We start from the raw sequence: 18,980 nt of genomic DNA, 5'->3' as shown, positions 1-18,980 counted from the left end.
AATGCTTGAGTGTTAATCATAAACAAGAAAAAATCTGCAGACACTGGAAATCCGAGCAATACACACACAAAATGCTAGAGGACCTCATCAGGCCAGGCAGCATCTATGGCAGAAAATACAGTTGACGTTTCGGGCTGAAAACCTTTGGCTGGAAAGCAGTAAAAAAGCTGAGGAGTAGATCTAAAAGGTGAGAAGAGGGGAGAAAGAAGAGAGAACCACCAGATGATAGGTAAAACCTGGAGGGGAGGGGTGAAGTAAAGAGCTGGGAAGTTAATTGGTGAAAGAGGCAGAAGGCCATGGAAGAAAGAAAAAGGGAGAAGGAGCACCAGAGGAAGGTGATGGGCAGGCAAGGAGATGAGGTGAGAGAAGGAAAAGGGGATGGGAAATGGAGAAAGTGGGGGGTGGTTTAGGGAGGCATTACCAGAACTTTGAGAAGTCGATGTTTATGCCATCAGGTTGGAGGCTACCCAAACGGAATATAAGGTATTGTTCCTCCAACCTAAGTGTGGCCTCATCACGACCTTGGAGGAGGCCATGGATAGATATATCGGAATGGGAATGGGAAATTGAATTAAAATGGGTGGCCTCTGGGAGATCCCACTTTTTCTGGCGACAGAGCATAGGTGCTCGGTGAAGCAGACTCCCAATCTATGTCAGGTCTCAGGAGGCCACACCGGGAGCACTGGACACAGAATATGACCCCAACAGACTCACAGGTAAAGTGTCATCTCACCTGGAAGGACTGTTTAGGGCCCTGAATGGTAGTGAGGGAGGAGCTGTAGGGGCAGGTGTTGCACTTGTTTCACTTGCAAGGATAAGTGCCAGGAAGGAGATCAGTGGAGAGAGTCGAATGGATAAGGGAGTCATGTAGGGAGTGATCCCTGCAGAAAGCAGAAAGTGAGGGAGGGGAAAGATGTGCTTGGTGGTGAGATCCCATTGGAGATGACGGAAATTTCGGAAAATTATGTGCTGGACGCGGAAGCCGGTGGAGTGGTGGGTGAGGACAAGAGGAACCCTATACCTGGTAGGGTGGCGGGAGAATGCAGTGAAAGCAGATGTGTGTGAAATGGAAGAGATGAATTTGAGGGCAGTATTGATGGTGGAGGAAGGGAAGCCCCTTTTTTTTGAAAAAGGAGGACATTTATTTCGTTCTAGAATGAAAAGCCACATCCTGAGAGTTGATGTAGCGGAGACAGAGGAATTGAGAGAAGGGGATGGCATTTTTAATGGTTGGAAGAGGTATAGTCCGGGTATCTGTGAGAATCCGTGGGTTTATAATAGACATCAGTGGATAAGCTGTCTCCAGAGATACAGACAGTGAGATTGAGAAAGGGAAGGGAGGTGTCGGAAATGGACCAGGTGAATTTGAGAGCACTGTGGAAGTTGGAGGCAAAGTTGATGAAGTCGACAAGCTCAGCATGGATGCAGGAAGCAGCACCAATGCAGTCATCAATGTAGCTGTAAGGAGTCACTTAGTATCCTCCCCATGGAATGTGTGGGTTTCCCCTGGTTTCCTCCCAAGGTCCAAAGTTGTACCTGGTCAGTTAATTGGTCTTTGTAAATTGTCCCATGATTAGGTTTGGGTTAATTGACTTTGTCGGGTGTCGCTGGGGCAGTGTGACTTGAAGGGCCGGAAGAGCCTACTTTGCACTGTACCTCAAAATACATAAATAAAGTGAGAAATGCTCAGTTGTATTTTAGCACCCCAACTTCTATATCACTCATTATTCTTCTCCCATTGACTCCAATGGTTGATTTGCTGATGTCAAATATTCGATATTGGGTATATTTAAAGCAGAGTCTGATAGTTTTTTGATCAGTAAGGTTATTAAGGGTTATGGGGAGAAGACAGGGGTTACAAGGATAACAAATCAGCCATGGTGGAACGGCCTAATTCTGCACTGATGTCTCATGGTTTTATGGTATTATATCCACCCTTCCTCCAGAGATTAGTAAAATTACCTTAAAATTCCTAATGGATTCTGCAAACTAAAAGACATTGTGACTTATATGTTCCTTTGGGTTTCTAACCTTAAGTGCAGTACATGTGACACATGCAGAGTACTTTACTGTACTGGAAACCTTGAACTCTATAAACTGTCTTGTTATTTGAGGTTCTTCTCAGATTGTATTATTTATGCTCACAACTGCATAGCCGATCCGAAGTGATAGATATGAGGGAAGGCACATGCCCAAGAAAGAGGAATGAGCCGATGTTTGACAGATTTAAGTGCCAGGCCAGATGGGAAAGGGTGGGTAAGGGATGAATCGAGCTGGCTGGGCCCAGGTTGAGACCGAGACCGAGGAATGAGACAAGGTCTGGCCAATCTAAGCGCCGGGCCAGATTGAAAAATTCAGGGTGTCAGGGTTGGAGGCAAGGGATGAGCTGGTGTTCAGTTCACTGTTTGGCAAGGTTTCCTCATCTCTGTGCTGAACTAGTCTATGGCCTACAGCCAGTGGGCTCCTAGATAATCTGTGACTGGCTTCGTGGCTGTGAACTTTAGTTCCGAATCTTATTTGCTTACCTTTTATTGATTGCACAATGTGTTCTGTTTTTATTGCACATTTGGTGTTTGCCGGTCTGTTTTTTAATGGGTTCTATTGGGTTACTTTGCTTTGTGGCTGCCTGTAAAGAGAGAAATCTCAAGGCTGTAGGTATGTAGAGTACTTACTATGATAATAAATGTATTTTGAACTGTGAGTATACACATAATCAAATATGTCAGTCTTCGACAACACACTTATTTACATATAGTGTACTACACTGGCTTTCCAATATACTTTCATGGCATTTATAAATTTACAATTTAAACTGGTTGCTGGATCACAAATTTTCTTAATTTTTTTCAGCTGATATAATTTGAGTTGATTCACAAAGTTCAGCAGGTGTCAATGCAGTATCTATTTCTGGGGTCCCTTCTTAACTGCCTCAGTCCTGCTTTGTGTTTCTTCTTCAACAGTGCTTTGACCAGCTCATGATGGCAGGCTCCTCTGCTTTAGTATCAGCATTGCACATCACTCTCACTTTTGCACCAAACTTGCTCACATGACTCAGAATTATTATTAGAATTAACACTATGCATCATTCAAATTTCCTTCATGCTTCCAGAAGCCATATCCATTGATGTGGTGATTTCATTTACATGCTCAAATGTTAAATATTGCAATTTAATCACATCAATTAAATATGCTAATTTGTTAAACCTCATATGAACTTGTTCAGGAAGGCACCAAACTGCTGTGTCAAGGCAGATTCTTCCAAACCACGACATTATTGCGAGAAGTCTCCCTGACCTTTGGTTTCTGTTAGCAATCCTGTGGCTTTCAATCTCTCCAAAGGTACCAGATTGAAGCAATTAAGCAATGACGTCTCTCTTTATAGAATAAAGAATCTTTATCCTGTACGGCATCTAGAAGTCTACCATGGTAGCCGACATAGGTATCTCATTCTTTTGGTACTGCTTGAAAATGGCATCATATAGGATTATTTCAAACAGGCACTCTGTTAGCTTAACTTTCACCCTCAATTTCAACCTTTTTTGTTTGCCCTTTCCCTCCAACCACCACGTAGGAAGCCCCAGAACCTGAGGTTGTTTCTCAGCCACGAGTTTCTCCTGCCAAGCAGAATGAATCACCTCTCTCCCCACCTTCTCAGAAAAGAAATTATCGCACAAGAGTAAGAAATCCTCCACAGCGATTAAATCTCTAGGCTGGAATGGAACAATTAAAATTTACTCTGCTGTGGATGTCCATATAGTAGCTGTATTATATGGTATACTGTGTGTGTGTGTGTGTGTGTGTGTGTGTGTGTGTGTGTGTGTGTGTGTGTGTGTGTGTGTGTGTGAGTGTGTGTGTAAGCTGAGATGCATTCTGTATTGAGTTGGAGTTTATAGCTAGGCAGGGAGGTATGTTGTGTATTTAGTATTTCAATGATGTTTGAGTAATATTGTAAGTATATTGCTTGATTAGGCATTCTTTGTTGTTTACATAAACATTTCAGTTTATATGTAAAAGTACAGTACTGTGCAAAAGAGGTAGGCACATATATACAAGAAACACACATCAAAGTTGCTGGTGAACGCAGCAGGCCAAGCAGCATCTATAGGAAGAGGCGCAGTCGACGTTTCAGGCCGAGACCCTTCGTCAGGACTAACTGAAGGAAGAGTGAGTAAGGGATTTGAAAGCTGGAGGGGGAGGGGGAGATGCAAAATGATAGGAGAAGACAGGAGGGGGAGGGATAGAGCTGAGAGCTGGACAGGTGATAGGCAAAAGGGGATACGAGAGGATCATGGGACAGGAGGTCCGGGAAGAAAGACGGGGGGGGGGGGGTGACCCAGAGGATGGGCAAGAGGTATATTCAGAGGGACAGAGGGAGAAAAAGGAGAGTGAGATAAAGAATGTGTGCATAAAAATGAGTAACAGATGGGGTACGAGGGGGAGGTGGGGCCTAGCGGAAGTTAGAGAAGTCAATGTTCATGCCATCAGGTTGGAGGCTACCCAGACGGAATATAAGGTGTTGTTCCTCCAACCTGAGTGTGGCTTCATCTTTACAGTAGAGGAGGCTGTGGATAGACATGTCAGAATGGGAATGGGATGTGGAATTAAAATGTGTGGCCACTGGGAGATCCTGCTTTCTCTGGCGGACAGAGCGTAGATGTTCAGCAAAGCGGTCTCCCAGTCTGCGTCGGGTCTCACCAATATATAAAAGGCCACATCGGGAGCACCGGACGCAGTATATCACCCCAGTCGACTCACAGGTGAAGTGATGCCTCACCTGGAAGGACTGTTTGGGGCCCTGAATGGTGGTAAGGGAGGAAGTGTAAGGGCATGTGTAGCACTTGTTCCGCTTACACGGATAAGTGCCAGGAGGGAGATCAGTGGGGAGGGATGGGGGGGACGAATGGACAAGGGAGTTGTGTAGGGAGCGATCCCTGCGGAATGCAGAGAGAGGGGGGGAGGGAAAGATGTGCTTAGTGGTGGGATCCCGTTGGAGGTGGCGGAAGTTACGGAGAATAATATGTTGGACCCGGAGGCTGGTGGGGTGGTAGGTGAGGACCAGGGGAACCCTATTCCTAGTGAGGTGGTGGGAGGATGGAGTGAGAGCAGATGTACGTGAAATGGGGGAGATGCGTTTAAGAGCAGAGTTGATAGTGGAGGAAGGGAAGCCCCTTTCTTTAAAAAATGAAGACATCTCCCTCGTCCTAGAATGAAAAGCCTCATCCTGAGAGCAGATGCGGCGGAGACGGAGGAATTGCGAGAAAGGGATGGCGTTTTTGCAAGAGACAGGGTGAGAAGAGGAATAGTCCAGATAGCTGTGAGAGTCAGTAGGCTTATAGTAGACATCAGTGGATAAGCTGTCTCCAGAGACAGAGACAGAAAGATCTAGAAAGGGGAGGGAGGTGTCGGAAATGGACCAGGTAAACTTGAGGGCAGGGTGAAAGTTGGAGGCAAAGTTAATAAAGTCAACGAGTTCTGCATGCGTGCAGGAAGCAGCGCCAATGCAGTCATCGATGTAGCGAAGGAAAAGTGGGGGACAGATACCAGAATAGGCACGGAACATAGATTGTTCCACAAACCCAACAAAAAGGCAGGCATAGCTAGGACCCATACGGGTGCCCATAGCTACACCTTTAGTTTGGAGGAAATGGGAGGAGCAAAAGGAGAAATTATTAAGAGTAAGGACTAATTCCGCTAGACGGAGCAGAGTAGTGGTAGAGGGGAACTGATTAGGTCTGGAATCCAAAAAGAAGCGTAGAGCTTTGAGACCTTCCTGATGGGGGATGGAAGTATATAAGGACTGGACATCCATGGTGAAAATAAAGCGGTGGGGGCCAGGGAACTTAAAATCATCGAAAAGTTTAAGAGCGTGAGAAGTGTCACGAACATAGGTCGGAAGGGATTGAACAAGGGGTGATAAAACAGTGTCGAGGTATGCAGAAACGAGTTCGGTGGGGCAGGAGCAAGCTGAGACAATAGGTCGGCCAGGACAGGCAGGTTTGTGGATCTTGGGTAGGAGGTAGAAACGGGAAGTGTGGGGTGTGGGAACTATAAGGTTGGTAGCAGTGGATGGGAGATCCCCTGAGCGGATAAAGTCGTTGATAGTGTGGGAGACAATGGCCTGGTGCTCCTTAGTGGGGTCACGATCGAGGGGTAAATAAGAGGAGGTATCTGCGAGTTGTCGCTGTGCCTCGGCAAGGTAGAGGTCAGTACGCCAGACTACAACAGCACCCCCTTTATCAGCGGGTTTAATAATAATGTTAGGATTAGTGCGGAGGGAGTGGAGAGCAGAGCGTTCCGAAGGAGTGAGGTTGGAATGGGGACAAGGTGCAGTGAAGTCGAGACGGTTGATGTCCCGTCGGCAGCTGGCAATAAAGAGATCCAGAGCAGGCAGAAGACCAGAGCGGGGTGTCCATGAAGAAGAGGAGGTCCCTACACAACTCCCTTGTCCATTCGTCCCCCCCATCCCTCCCCACTGATCTCCCTCCTGGCACTTATCCGTGTAAGCGGAACAAGTGCTACACATGCCCTTACACTTCCTCCCTTACCACCATTCAGGGCCCCAAACAGTCCTTCCAGGTGAAGCATCACTTCACCTGTGAGTCGACTGGGGTGATATACTGCGTCCGGTGCTCCCGATGTGGCCTTTTATATATTGGTGAGACCCGACGCAGACTGGGAGACCGCTTTGCTGAACATCTACGCTCTGTCCGCCAGAGAAAGCAGGATCTCCCAGTGGCCACACATTTTAATTCCACATCCCATTCCCATTCTGACATGTCTATCCACGGCCTCCTCTACTGTAAAGATGAAGCCACACTCAGGTTGGAGGAACAACACCTTATATTCCGTCTGGGTAGCCTCCAACCTGATGGCATGAACATTGACTTCTCTAACTTCCGCTAGGCCCCACCTCCCCCTCGTACCCCATCTGTTACTCTTTTTAATGCACACATTCTTTCTCTCACTCTCCTTTTTCTCCCTCTGTCCCTCTGAATATACCTCTTGCCCATCCTCTGGGTCACCCCCCCCCCCGTCTTTCTTCCCGGACCTCCTGTCCCATGATCCTCTCGTATCCCCTTCTGCCTATCACCTGTCCAGCTCTCGGCTCCATCCCTCCCCCTCCTGTCTTCTCCTATCATTTTGCATCTCCCCCTCCCCCTCCAGCTTTCAAATCCCTTACTCACTCTTCCTTCAGTTAGTCCTGACGAAGGGTCTCGGCCTGAAACGTCGACTGCGCCTCTTCCTATAGATGCTGCTTGGCCTGCCGTGTTCACCAGCAACTTTGATGTGTGTTGCTTGAATTTCCAGCATCTGCAGAATTCCTGTTGTTTGCGTTTAAAGGCACATATATACCTTGGGTGCCTAAGCCTCTTGCATGTTCTGTGCATGATTGGCATACGTCATTACCCCACCATGTCATATGTGAGTGCCTCAACTTAGTGAAATGAAGTAGACATATTTTCATGGGCTCCTGTGTCTTTCTTACAATTAGTTTCTGGAGTTACAAAATATAACAGTAACCCTCCTATTTTTAAATTCTATCCCTCCAGAAACACAATGCAGAGCTTAGTTTGCCTTCACACGGCCTTCTTATTCTAATTAGATTTAAATTGTGTTTCTTTTACTGAGACTTCACTCTTGCTCACAGATGAGCCAGGTAGTATTAAAGGTTTACAGGTCTACTATTTATGCATCTTCTGAGAAGCCTCACCACCTAGGTAAATTTGCTCTTCAGAAATTCACACAATTTTAACAAATTTTGAGACTGTTAATTGAGATGGACAGAAAATTGTGCACTGTGTTTCTGTCAAATAATACTTGAAGTACTTGATGAAGCATGATAAACAAACATGGAAGGAGCCAACACCCATGTTATGTGAGGATACCAACAAGAATATTCATTGGTACTCCAATCCCTTAATTTAATGATAGAAAAGGTCTTGCAAATTTTGTGCACACAAAGGCCTTTTGCCCCTGACTCTCCTACGTTTCACAGAGCCCATGGAGCTAATTCAATTAGCAGCAAATGGTGAAATGGACTGGGGGCTAGAATACCCCAGTAGAGGGCAAGTATGGTGGTGCGCTGAGGGTGTTGTGACTGGCTGAAAGTAACTAATGCAGAAACGTCAAGTGAGGAATAGCGAAGTCTTTACTCACACAGCAATCCTCCAGGAGTAAGAGAAACTCACTCACCTGACATGATGTTTCAAACTTCTTCAACACAAAGGTAACAACAAATGATTAACTACAGTTTCAGTTACTATAATCACATACTTTAACATTTGGAATATCGTATGTAAATTTACAGAATTAATTATTTATAATGGCAGCACATCCCAATTAGCAAAACCTCTTTGAATATTCAATACTGGTGTCTGTTCCAAAAGCCTCAAAGTTCAAAATAAATTTATTACCAGAGAAGATATATACAACCCTAAGATTCATTTTCTTGCGGGCATTCTCAGTAAATGCATAATAGAATGATAACCACAACAGAATCTATGAAATAAGTCACCAAAATAAGTACATAGGGATTGGATAATTATGTCTGCGGGCAGGAACAAGCACGAACAAATTGGGATATAAACAACTACAATGGTTGGTATATAGGCTTGTATGCAACATTTTGGACCAGTGGAAATGGTCCAGAAGGGTTGTATGGAAACTATTATTACCATTTTTCTTAACAACTAATTTCATTACTTAGCCTAATAGGTTAGATTTACCACAGTACATAACTATCTATTTAAATGTTTATTTTGCTTTTATATCATCTCAATGTGTACTTAAGAATGTATAAATAATTGTAGTTTTATACATATAAAAAATGGAAACGGTTATATGTGTGAAAAAAGTACATGATAATTGTGAACTCCTTATCCAAATAAAAATAAAATTAAAAAAAAAGAAATAAGTCACCAACTTGGGTGTTCTACCAATGTGCAAAAGAGAACAAACTGCAAATACAAAAAGAAAGAAATTGTAAAAATAATAAATATCGCGAACATGAGATGAAGACGCCTTGAAAGTGAATCCACTGATAGTGGGAACATTTCATTGAAGGGAGCAAGTGAAGTTGAGTGAAGTTATCCCCTTTGGTTCTAGAGCCTGATGGTTCTTGATTCTGGTGGTGTGAATCATGAGGTTCCTGTGCCTCCTTCTTGATGGCACCAACAAGAAGAGAGTCTGTCCTGGATGGTCAGAGTCCCTGATAAAGGATGCTGCTTTCTTGTGACAACATTCATGTAGATGTGCTCAATGATGGGGAGGGCTTTCCTCATAATGGAATGGGCAGCAACAATCCCCCACTCAACGTCAGTCAGACGAAAGAGCCAATTGTGGACTTCAGGAAGTGTAAGACGAAAGAACACACACCAATCCTCATAGAGGGATCAGAAGTGGAGAGAGTGAGCAGCTTCAAGTTCCTGGGTGTCAAGATCTGAGGATCTAACCTGGTCCCAACATATCAACGTAGTTATAAAGAAGGCAAGACAGCGGCTATACTTTATTAGGAGTCTGAAGAGATTTGGCATGTCAACAAATACACTCAAAAACTTCTATAGTTGTACCATGGAGAACATTCTGACAGGCTGCATCACTGTCTGGTACGGAGGGGCTACTGCACAGGACCGAAAGAAGCTGTAAATCTAGTCAGCACCATCTTGGATACTAGCCTACAAAGTACCCAGGAAATCTTCAGGGAGCAGTGTCTCAGAAAGGCAGCATCCATTATCAAGGATCTCCAGCACCCAAAGCATGCCCTTTTCTCACTGTTACCATCAGGTAGGAGGTACAGAAACCTGAAGGCACACACTCAGCGATTCAGGAACAGCTTATTCCCCTCTGCCATCCGATTCCCAAATGAATCTTTGTACACTACCTCACTTTTTTTTTTATAAATATACAGTATTTCTGTTTTTGCATGTTTTAAAAAATCTATTCAATACACATAATTGATTTACTTGTTTATTTATTATTATTATTTTTAGTTTATTTATTATTTTTTTCCTTTCTGCTAGATTATGTATTACATTGAACTGCTGCTGCTAAGTTACAAATTTCACATCACATGCCGGTGATAATAAACCTGATTTTGATTCTGTATCTACTACTTTTTATTGGAATTTCCTTTCAAAGATATTGGTGTTTCCAGACCATGCTGTGTTGCAGCCCATCAAGTACTCTCCGCTACTCATCTATAGAAGATTGTCAAACTTTTAGATGTTATGCCAAGTCTTCGCAAACTCCTAAGGATGTAGAGCCACTGCCGTGCTTTCTTCATAATTGAACTTATGTGCTGGGCTCAGGACAGGTCCCCCAAAATAAGAACACCTGAGGAATTTAAAGTTACTGACCCTCCCCACCTCTGATCCTCCAATGAGGACTGGCTCGTGAACTTCTGCTTTCCTTCTCCTGAACTCAACAAGGAGCTCTTTGGTTTTGAGGTTGTTATAATGCCACCACTCAGACAGATTTCAATCTTCCTCACATATGTTGATTCATCACCACCTTTGATTCGGCCTATGACAACGGTGTCATCAGCAAACTTGAATATGTCATTAGAACTGTGCTTAGCCACATAGTCATAAGTGTAACGCGAGTAGAGCAGGGGGCTAAGTATCTTATGGTGCACCTGTGCTGATAGAGATCATGGAGGAGATGTTGTTGCTAATCTGAACTGACTTGGGGTCTGCAAATGAAGAAATCGTGGATCCACTTGCAAAAGCAGGTGTGGAGGCCAAGATCTATTTTTAGCTTATTGATTAGTTTTGAGAGGATGATGGTATTCAATACAGAGCTGTAGTTGATAAAGAGCATCCTGATGTATGCATTTTTGCTGTCCAAATGTTCCAGGGTTGCATGAAGAGCCAATAGGATGGACCTGTTGCTCCAATAGGCAAAATGGAGCAGATCTCAGTTGCTACTCAGGCAGGAGTTGAATTGTTTCATCCCCAACTTCTCAAAACATTTCGTCACTGTGGATGTTAGTAGTTGAAGCAGGTCACCACTATCTTCTTGGACACCAGTATAATTGAAGCCTGCTTGAAGCAGGTGGGTATCTCAGACTGCTGAAGCGAAAGGTCATAGATCTCAGTGACCACCACAACCAGTTGATCAGCACAGGTCTTTAGTACTTGGCCAGGTACCCTGTCCAGATGGTTTTCAGGGGTTAATCCTCCCAAAGGCTTTCTTGGTCACTAGACTTGAATATCTCTGATCTCCCTCTCAGCACATTGTGGATCTCATGGTTCATCCACGGCTTCTGATTAGGGAAGAATCAGTACAAAATTCCAGATGGCAAAAATATACCACTTTTCTTATAGTGTGAAGGATGCTCCATGAATATACAACTAACCAGAAGGTTAAGTGACAGAACAGATCTGTCCTAGACTGTGCCTTGCTGGCAGGGATATACCTTCAGCAATGTGCTAATAGTAGCAACACTCATCTGTTGTTTTCCCCATGTGGTTTTAATGGGACAGGATCAGAATGTCCCTCAACCAGTGATTGGTTTCACCAGCCACAAAATATCAGTTAGAAGTTACATTGTGTACAGGTTTTATTTCCTGAAGATTAGTTTTCATCCATAATTATGTTATCCATAATGTCATAACTCCAGAATGATTCCAAACAGAGTACAGGGAATTGTAAACAATCATTGTTTTCCTACATTTTGGAATGGAAAGCAATGTAATAATAGTATTGACTGATATGATGCTCTGGTTATATTATCTGCCCTGAAATTGTAAATATCCATTTTTTTTTTTGGTTCTGTTTGCTCCCATCTTACTGCCCCAGAAACATTTCAATTGCGGGGATGTAACGACTTTTCCTGCGCAGTTCTGTTGCAATGGAAATTTAAAGAAGGAACAAATGCCAACTTGGTGTTTTTCAAATAGCTGATATGTAGCTTTTATTTTGGTTTAATACTGCTTCGTCTGTCTGGTCTCCCCTCTGATGCCAATTTCCTTTTTTCCACAGAGCTCAGCATTCTGCTCCCACTCGTGTTTCTGGTGGATTACGCAACACCACCCACGTTAGCTAAAGCAATAATAGAGACCATATCTGGAAGCCACAAGAACCATCTGACATTATTTGATGGGAAGGTTAGCCAAGAAAAAAAATGATAAGAATTGGTAAAAAATTCAACCAAAAGAGGACAGAGAACATGGATCATAGAACAGTACAGCACAGTATTAGAACCTCTGGCCCAGGACGTTGTGCTGACTTTTAAACTACTCCACGATCAATCTAACCTTTCCCTCCCATATAACCCTCTATGTTTCTTCCATTTATGTGCCTATCTAAGAGTTTCTTAAATGTTCCTAGTGTATCTGCCTCTACAACCACCTGTCAGGTGTTCCAAGCACTCATCACTTAATGTGTAAAGGACTCACCTCTGATAATCCCCTATACTTTTCTCCGGTCTTAAAATTATGCCCTCTTGTATTAGCTATTTGTGCCCTGGAGAAAAGCCACTGGCTGTCCACTTGATATACAGTAAGCTCTATGCCGCTGATCATCTTGCAGACCTCTACCAAGTCACCTCTCATCTTCCATCGGTCCAAAGAGAAAATCCCAAGGTTGCTCAGCCTTTCCAGAAAGCCATGTGCACTGAATGGCAAACTACCATGAAAGGACTTGAACCTGAGGTCTGCAACCTTTGTACAAAAATGATAAATAATCAGGTCCGAAATTTAGTACCTTTCAAAAATGTGTGTAGAGGTCAGAATGCAAGACCAGTTCTCTCTCATTGGTTCACCTCCTAGTTTCTCATATCTTTCCCTTGTATCCCACCCGCCCCCCCCCCCATCCACCTACCTTCCGTCTCTTACCTGGACTCACCTATTATCTGCCAGTTTGCGCTCCTCCCCCTTCCCTTGCCTTTTTATTCTGGCTTCTGCCTTCTTTTATTCCTGTCTTGATGAAGAGTCACAGCCCAAAATGTCGACTGTTCATCTTCCTCTGTAGATACTGCCTGACTCACTGAGTTCTTACAGCATTTCAGGTGCATACATCAGAATGCTCCTTATTGACTATGCAGCATTCCATGCTATCATCCCCTCAAAACTAATCAATAAGCTTCAAGACCCTGGCGCCTTAACATTTGTTAATAAAAGTTGTCATCTTTGTCTTGATTTAAACATTCTAATGGAATCTTTTTCAGAGTCGAAGGAGAGCTTTTGGACTATTCTTGAAGGTATACACTCGCCCAGTTAGGTCTTAAAGAAGTCAGTGCAGTAATAACTGTGGCATATTCACATAGATCCAAAGATGAATCTCTGAATATTGTTCGGTCCACCAGTTCAAAACAGTCCTATATGGGCTCTTCTGCCACATTTGACCATGCCTTCATAGTCTTAACCGTTAGTGCTGCCGCCCTCAGTCTCCCTCCACCATCAGATTTCTGAACAGTTCATGAAACCTACCTCACTTTTCCTCTTTTGCACTTATTAATTTTTTAATTGTAACTCATAGTATTTTTAAAAAATTGCTCCGTACTGCAGCCACAAAACACCAAATTTCAAGACTTATTCGTTATAATGAACCTAATTCTGATTGATTGTCATTTCTTATCTACTTCACCCCTAAATATTTGTTGATTTAAAAACTGCAGAGTACTTCTCACGTATCAGAATTTTGTTTTTTGCTTCAATTCTCTACTGTTCAGTCGCCCTAGATGCAGCTCACATCCACATAAATAGAATGACACTCTGAGCACTGGACAAGCTGCCCCTTTGAAATCAAGAGCTGCTCCAGGAAACAAAGTGGTATCACTGCGTCAGGTGGCAGATCATGATGGCCCACCCTTGTACAGGCTTGATATCTTTTGACAGTTCATTGGTTTCTGTGTTGCTCTCCTTGTGTGGGAAGTAGGAAGTAGACTACTCAGCTAAATGCCAAACTCCACTCAGCTGAACACAGGAGTCAGAATATAGCTTCCAAGTTCCCGGTGCTTTATTTGGCAGCACTAAAACATACAATTGAGTAAGAGTAAAAATGAAAGAGAACCAGAAATATGCCATAAGTACTTCATGCAGCAAACTTATCATGATTAAGTCACACATTAATAAGATATTAGGAATGTATGGAGCTAGATGTACATGTAAAATAACTAAAATTTATACACATAAGGAAATAAAGTTTTAAATTATGCAAGAAGATTAATATCATAAGTATTCCTTAAACTACCAAGACTGGTCAAACACTATACTGATAATTAGGAATAAAGTTGTATATAATATTAACACAAACTTTTGCATGATAGTACTCTCCTTTATGAACGAAAACAATGTTTACAGGCAATAATTTCAATAGCGCAAATGAAAGAAAGACATCACAGGATTGTGTATATGTACTTCAGTCTGACCGAGAAACTCCACCAAAAACAAAATGGCTGCTCCCCAGATGTGGCCCATCTGAATTTCAAAATTATAGTCAGCAGGCCTATATTTCAAAATAAAATCCTGAACAGTCTCCAAGGCCTTTGAACAATTTTAAATGTCTGTCAGAAACTATCAATTCAAATAAGCAAATAATAAAAAGATAGCAATATTCAAGAAAATACAGGAAGTTAAATTGACTTAAAATATTATATGGCACAAGAAATGTATTAAAAACATTAAAATGAAGTAAAATTATATGCAGCAAAACATATGTGACCATTTTGTTCTGGGTTGGGGTCACTTTCAAAAGGTTATCAGGGAATTTAATTTAAAAAATTATTATGTTTATTAAAAGGGCAGATCATGAAGCCCAGAACCTCATGATCTACCACCGGATGCCCCATTGCTACCTGCAGTCTCAACTTTGCAAGCAGTTCAGTGCTGCATACCGATGTTCTGCTGCTAAGCTCAGTGATGAGTCCTATGGCTCAGCTGGAGTTCAGAAGCTCTGGCATTAACCTCCAGGTCATCCCTGACTTTCATGCTTCAACGTACAGATGTGGTGGTAGGAAAGGTATGCAAAGGGCAGCTGAACTCTCCTTACAGAAATAGTGGCATAAGATAAGCATGATTTGGCCCAATGTCTTCTGAAGATTTGTTTGGTAAGTCTTTTCCTGTTAAATAGTTCCTCACTTTGTTAACGTTTAGCTTCTGGCATCTCAATGGATGTTAGTGCAATTCCAGATTCCTTTCATGGATCTTGCTTCAAACAATGAAAACATGTCCACATATGCACACACACATTCCCTGACTGCAGGTTATAATTACCATTTTAGAACAATTAAGTTTCAAATCATTTGATGCAGTAATATTTGTCATTAGGATGACTAACATACAGTCCAATTCCATACTTATCCACAGAATTGTTCTAGGAGGCATCAGATCCAATTTGTCCTGACTGCAAGCACTGTAAAGTTTTGATTAACAAGCATGTTTCCAGATTACTGAACTATTTCCAGCAGACTTTCAAGCAATACATTACAAATCATAACAATTTGCTTGAGGAAAATAAAATACATTTTATCTAGGGCATTTTTGACAATTGCCTGAAATATAAGTAGTATTCCTTATAATGCATATCAATCTGTAAGTTAAAAAACTATAAAAGTCATTTAGAAATTAAATAGGATGGTGATAGGTGATTGGGGAAGTGGAAACTCAGGTATCAGGTGAGTAGAGATAATAAGGCAATTGTGAACTAGTGGAAGGAAAGAGCCTAACAATGGAAGGTATGTAATGGGATTTGCCTTTGTGGAGACCCAGTGCAGTAAAATCTACTTATCCCAGAAGTGACCGACTTCTCCACAGAATTCCATTGACTAATTTCCCATGTTGGAAGAAACCCAGCACCAAGAATAAACTTCCTAATTGAGAGTCTGACATTGAAGTCATAATCAAAAGGACTGCAGTTGATAACAAGTCTGATACAAAAACAGAAAATGCTGAAAAACTCAGCAGGTCAGGCAACATTTGTGGAAAGAAATAGTCAACATTTCAGGTTTTAATAACAGTTCTGAGAGAGCTGTTGGGGAGGGCTTAAACTAATTTGGCAAGGGGGTAGGAACTGGAGTGAAGGGTCGTAGGATAGGATGGATGGTAAAAAAGCAAAGATAGTATACAGTCAAACAGTCAGGAAGGGCAGGCAAGTGACAGGACAAAATTGCAGCCTGCAGGGTGAGTGTCAGTGCATTAGAGATGCAGAATCAGAGAAGGTAGCAAATACAGTATCTCAAGTATGTAAAAAATAAAAGAGAGATGAGAGTGGATATAGGACTATTAGAAAATGAGGCCGGAGAAATAATAATGGGGGACAAGATGGCAGCTGAACTAAATGAGTATTTTACATCAGCCTTCACTGTGGAAGACACTAGCAATGTGCCAGATGTTGAAGGGTGTGAGGGAAGAGAAATGAGTCCAGTTACTATTGCAAGGGAAAAGGTGCTCAAAAAGCTGAAAGACCTGAGGGTGCAAAAGTCACTCAGACCAGATGAACTGCACCCCAGGGTTCTGAAAGAGGTAGCAGTAGAAATTGTGGAGGCATTAGAAATAATCTTTCAAAAATCTTTGGACGCTGGCATGGTGTCAGAGGACTGGAAAATTGCAAATGTCACTCCACTCCTTAAGAAAGGAGGAAGGCAGCAGAAAAGAAATTAGAGACCAGATAGCCTGATCTCAGTGGCTGCGAAGATGTTGGAGTCAATTGTTAAAGGTGAGGTTATGGAGTACTTACTGACACAGTATAATGTTGGACAAAGTCATCACTATTTCCTTCATGGAAAATCCTGCCTGACAAACCTGTTGGAGTTCTTTGAGGAGATTACAAGTAGGATAGATAAAGGAGATGCAGTGGGTGTTGTAGATTTAGGCTTTCAGAAGGCCTTTGACAAAGTACCACACATGAGGCTGCTTACCAAGTTAAGAGCCTATGGTGTACAAGAAAATTGCTGGCATGCTTAGAGCATTGGCTGATTGGTAGAAGGCAGCGAGTGGGAATAAAAGGATCCCTTTCTGGTTGGCTGCCAGTGACTAGAGGCGTTCTGCAGGGGTCGGTATTGGGACCATGTCTTTTTATACTGTATACCAATGAATTAGATAATGGAATAGATGGCTTTTTTGTCATGTTTGCAGATGACACGGAGTTTGGTGGAGGGTCAGGTAGTGTTGAGGAAACAGGTAGGCTGCAAAAGGACTTAGACAGATTAGGAGAATTGGCAAGAAAGTGCCAAATTGTGTAGCCAAGTTTCCATCGAACTCTATATGTAAGTTTGCTGATGACACCACAATTCTAGACCGTATCTCGGGTAATAATGAGTTTGAGTACAGAGAGGAAATTAAGAAACTGGCGGCATGGTGCAAAGACAATAACCTATCCCTCAACATCAGCAAGACGAAGGAATTGGTTGTTGACTTCAGAAGGAATAGCGGACCGCACGACCCCATCTACATCAGTGGTGCGCAGGAGGAACAGGTCAGAAGTTTTAAGTTCCTTGGGGTCAATATCAGAAATGACCTGACTTGGTCCAACGAAGCAGAGTCCATTGCCAAGAAGGCCCACCAGCACCTTTACTTCCTGAGAAAGCTAAAGAAATTTGGCCTGCCCCCTAAAACCCTCACTAATTTTTTATACGTGCACCATAGAAAGCATTCTTCTAGGGTGCATCACAACCTGGTATGGAAGTTGTCCTGTCCAAGACCAGAAGAAGCTGCAGAAGATCGTATACACAGCCCAGCACATCACACAAACCAATCTTCCGTCCGTGGACTCACTTTACACCGCATGCTGTCGGAGCAGTGCTGCCAGGATAATCAAGGACACGACCCACCCAGCCAACACACTTTTCATCCCTCTTCCCTCCGGGAGAAGGCTCAGGAGCTTGAAGACTCGTACAGCCAGATTTGGGAACAGCTTTCCAACTGTGATAAGACTGCTGAACGGATCCCGACTTGGATCTGGGCCGTACCCTCCAAATATCCGGACCTGCCTCTCAGTTTTTTTGCACTACCTTACTTTCCCTTTTCTATTTTCTATTTGTGATTTATAATTTAAATTTTTGTTATATTTACTATTGATTTGTACTCCAGGGAGCATGAAGTGCAGAACCAAATATCGCTGTGATGATTGTATGCTCTAGTATCAATTATTTGGCGACAATAAAGTAAATAAAGTAAAAGTAATAAAGTAAATGAAATACAATGTTGGAAAATGTGGTCATACACTCTTATAGTAGAAATAAATGTTCAGACTATTTTCGAAATGGGGAGAAAATCAAAACATCTGAGGTGCAAAGGGACTTGGGAGTCCTTGTGCAGAACACCCTAAAGGTTAACTTGCAGGTTGAGTTGGTGGTGAGGAAGGCAAGTGAAATGTTAGCATTCATTTCAAGAGGTCTAGGATACAAGAGCAGGGATGTAATGCTGAGGCTTTATAAGGCACTGGTGAGGCCTCACCTTGAGTATTGGGAACAGTGTTGCGCTCCTTATCTAAGAAAAGATATACTGGCATTGGAGAGGGTTCAGAGGAGATTCACAAGGATGATTCTGGGAATGAAAGCATTACCATACCAGGAATGTTTGATGGCTCTGGGTCTGTGCTCACTGGAATTTAGAAGGATGACTAAGATTGCATTGAAGCTTTTCAAATGTTGAAAGGCCTAGACAGAGTAGACATGGAAAGAATGTTTCCCATGGTGGGGTAGGTAGTTTTTAAGGACAACATCATGGGTGGAAAGGCCTATACTGTTCTATTTTAGACCATACAACATAGGAGAAGAATTGGGCCATTTGGCCCAGCAAGTCTACTCCACCATTCAATCATGGCTGATCCTTTCTTCCCTGGCCTTCTCCCTGGAACCTTTGGTGCCATATCCAATCAAGAACCTATCAATCTTTACCTCAAATACACCCAACGACCTGACGTCCACAGCTGCTTGTAGCAACAGATTCCACAAAATCACCACCCTCTGGCTAAAGAAATTTCTTTGCTTCTCTGTTTAAAATAGATGCTTCTCTATCCTGAAGCTGTGCTCTCTTGTC

Source organism: Mobula hypostoma, chromosome 8 (assembly GCF_963921235.1).
Source record: "Mobula hypostoma chromosome 8, sMobHyp1.1, whole genome shotgun sequence".
Lineage (NCBI taxonomy): Eukaryota > Metazoa > Chordata > Chondrichthyes > Myliobatiformes > Myliobatidae > Mobula > Mobula hypostoma.
The sequence above is the reverse complement of the archived record's forward strand: the minus strand, read 5'-3'. Positions refer to the sequence as shown.